We start from the raw sequence: 3,935 nt of genomic DNA, 5'->3' as shown, positions 1-3,935 counted from the left end.
ATGTGCTTTACACAATGGATGTCTGTAGGGATTGTGCTAAGAGTTGCACGAGCCGCCAATAAAATGGTTTTTAAAAAAAGAAATGTGCAAGGACCTGGAGTTAGAAAAGCAAAAGGGCAGCGCATGCTTAGCCTCTCTGTAACCGGAAGGACTCAGAAAATTCAGACCGCTCCTTGCAATTACGAAAGAGTCTCTGGGCAAAGGATTGAATGATGCAGGAGACATCAAGAGAAGATGGGAAGAAGGCGCAGTCACTGCACCAGAAAGAGCTAACGGACAGTCCACCACGGCAGCAGGGAGAATATGAGCAGGAACCAGTGATGCCGAAGGAAGTTCCAACTGAACTGCACACATGAGCCATAAACAAGGCGCCGGGACTTGACGGAGTCCCCACTGAAATGTTTCACCAAGCTGAAGATGCACTGGGAGTACTCGTCTAGGCCAGGAACTTTGGGAGACAGCTACCTGGCCAACTGACTGGAAGAGATCCATATCCGTGCCCGTTCCAAAGAAAGGTGGCCCGGCAGAATGCTCAACCTGTGTCATTGATGTCGCACACAAGTAACATTTTGCTGAAGATCGTCGAACCATGAAGGCAGCAGCACCTGGACAGGGAGCTGCCCGGTGTTCAGAAGAGCACGTGGATCGAGGGCTATCATTGCCGATGTCAGAGACTACCAGAAAGATGTTTCCTGGTGTGTCCTGGACCAGGCAAAGGCGTTCGACCGTGTGAACCCTAATAAACTGCGGGATCACCTTGAGAAGAATAAGAATTCCAGGACACTTCGTGGTGCTCCTGCAGAACTTGTGCATGGGTCAAGAGGGCAGTGTGTGGACAGAACAAGGGAATCCTGCGTGGTTTAAAATCAGGAAAGGTGTGTGTCAGCGTTGCATGTTCTCACCACACTTGTTCAATCTGTCTGCTGAGCAGAGCATCAGAGAGGCTGGAGTATACGAGGAAGCGTGTGGCACCAGGATGGGAGGAAGGCTCATTAACCACCTGCGGTATGCACATGACACGACCTTGCTTGCTGAAAGTGAGGAAGACTTCAAGCCCTTGCTGATGAAGGTCGAGGGTTGCTGCCTTCAGTCTGGATTACAACTCACTGTAAAGAGGTAAAATCCTCACGACTGGACCAGCAGGCAACCTCGTGGCCAATGGAGGAAACATCGGAGCTGTCAAGGGTTGTGCCTTGCGTGCCTTTATCCCGCATGCGTCTCCTGCATGTGAACGTCGACGACGCTGAATCGGGATGCCCGGGGAAGAACCGATGCATTCGAACTGCGGTGCAGGAGAAGCATATCGAAAGGACCACGGGCTGCGTAAAGGACACCCAGTCCGTCTTGAAGGAAGTAAGGCCAGGGGGCTCCTTAAAGGCATGGATGGCAAGATTTGGTCTTACCTACTTTGGATGTGTTGTCCCTAGAGAAGGACGTCATGATTGACAGAGTGGAAGGGCAGCGAAACAGGGCAAGGCTCTCCAGGAGATGGACGGACACCGCGGCTGCATAGATGAGCCTCGGCCAGAGGAACCCTTGTGGGGACGCCGCAGGACCGGGCAGGGTTGGCTCTGTTGTGCGTGGGGTCGCGATGGGTCAGAGCCCACTCGATGGCTCCTGACAACCAGCAGCCCTTGGGCTGGTTTCCACCACCCGTCTGCCAGTGTGTGAGTCGGGGGTGGCTGGGTGTCGCGGTGGTGCTGCAAGCTAGGACCCTGGCATTTCACATGCCGCAGGGTCACCCCAAGTGAACAGGTTGCTGTGGAGCTTCCAGACGAAGAGCAGACTGCTGAGAAGGAACTGACTGCCTGCTTCGGAGGAAGTGGCTGCTGACGGTCGTGGACGCAGCATGGAAACCACGGCTGGAGCATCGCACGCGTGGTGAGGATGGCGCAGGACCAGGCAGGGTTGGCTCTATTGTGCAGAAGGTCGCTATGGGTCAGCACTGACTCGATGGCACTTCCAACCTGGTTGTGTCCACCTCTCCCTCGATGGTGAGATGGTTCGGACGTTCCAGAACAGGGGACTGTGTGTTATCACACGCAGAACAGAATCCAAGCCCAGGTTCCACAGTCCGGGGCCCTGCTCACGGCCACCTTCTCCAGCAGGACAACTGGGCTCAGATGGGCTCCCCAGCCTTGGGGTTGAAAAGTGAGCAGGGGCAGGGCTTCCGGCGTCTGGAACAGAGCCTGAATCTTAGTAGCCAGGGGTGGCTTCTGAAGGGGGTGGTAAGGGTTCCAGCTCCTGGCTCCACCGTGCCTGGCCAGGGGACCCTGGACAGGCCACTTCCCTCTGTGGCCTCAGTTTCCCCACCTGCAATTCCAGAAGGATAGCCAGAGGAGGGCAGTCAATTCTCAAAGGAAAGCCCCTGTCTGCATGCTCCCATGATGGAGTGGGGTATGTGTTGGGTCACGAACCTTCAAGGTGAGCAGTTGGATACCACCCCACCCACCCACCCACCCCCCACCCCCGTCCAACCCAGCCACCTGTGGGGCTCCCCAGCCCTCCTTGTCTGACCCTGTGACTGAGCTGGCGCTGGGTCCAGCGCACGACAGACTTGAAGTTCCCCGGAACAGCGGTTCTCAACCGTTCCAATGCCGTGACCCTTTCCTCACGTGGTGCTGACCCCCCCAACCATCAAATTATTTTCGTTGCGATGCTACTTCATCACTGTCATGTTGCTACTGTTATGAACCGTCATCTGATAGGCAGGATGTATTTTCATTGTTACAAATTGAACATCATGAAACATCATTAAAGCATAGTGATGAATCACAAAACAATATGTAATTAGATATTGCGAACTATTGATGTGTTCTCCGATGGTCTTAGGCGATCCTGCAAAAGGGTCATTCCACCCCCAAGGGGGTCTCGACCCACAGGTTGAGAACCGCTGCCCTGGAGGGATCTGCCACCATTGCCCAGAGCCCCAGATGACCCCTCTGAGGGGGTGAAGTCCCCATCGGCCAGGAAATGTGGGAGAGAAGAGCCACGCTCCCCAGCTGAGAGCAACCGAAGGTGTTGATTCCCACAGCGGATGTGGACACACAGTTCTGTGAGAGGCTCCCTCCAGAGGGCCGGGGAGGACACACCAGCATGACCCTGAACTCCTGAGTCTGCAGCCACTGGGAACCTGATCCCTCAGGAAAGCAGATCCTCTGGTCCAGATAAATGACAGTCCGGGAGAGCTGGCTCGGGCTTGGGGTTCAGGAAATGCCCTGGGAAGGTAGGGGGGCCCTGGAGGCCCAAGGAGAGAGCAGGGCATGAATCAGGTCCGTGCTCTAAGCAGAAAAACTACTCAGATGCCCCAAACAGGTGATCACCTCGGGGGCCTTTGCATGTGCTGTTCCTCCTCCCCGAAAGGTGCTCCCCCGCCCACTCCTCCTTGCCTGCTTGCCGGCTTCTCACTCTGCCGTGCCCCATTCTGCCCTCAGAGACCCCACCCCTCTGACATTCCTACTGAGGAGTTCACTGTCTGAAGCCCCGACGGGGACCATAGTGATTATGGGGGGTGGGGGAGACGCAGGGCTGTGTCCTCAGCACAGCAGGCATGACAGGGGTGAGTGGGGAGCCCCACCTCTGGGGTGGACCAAGCACCAACCTGGCTGGGTCTGCTCCGTTCTCTGTCTCTCTGGCTCTGACGGTCTCCCCGTGGTTCTCAGTGTCTCTGTCTGTCACTCTCATTTACTGTCTCTCTGTGTCTCTGTCACTTTGTCTCACTGTCTCTGGCTCTCCATGTGTTACTCACTGCCGCTGTCCCCCGCCCCGGCCTGCCCTCTGGGCGTGGGGTGACAGGCGGGCCGGGCTCCGCGGCCTGTTTCTTGCCCCAGTGCGCCGCTGGCGGGACGCCGAGCCAGGCCCACGTTCAGGAATCTACCAGGCGCAGACGCCGCCGAGGCCTCTCCTCCGGGCACATTCTGTCCTGAGCAGGACGC

The sequence above is a fragment of the Echinops telfairi genome, unplaced genomic scaffold, assembly GCF_000313985.2.
Source record: "Echinops telfairi isolate 266 unplaced genomic scaffold, ASM31398v2 ScPeMD7_7457;HRSCAF=8495, whole genome shotgun sequence".
NCBI classification, from domain to species: Eukaryota; Metazoa; Chordata; class Mammalia; order Afrosoricida; family Tenrecidae; genus Echinops; species Echinops telfairi.
Note: the sequence above shows the minus strand (reverse complement) of the source record.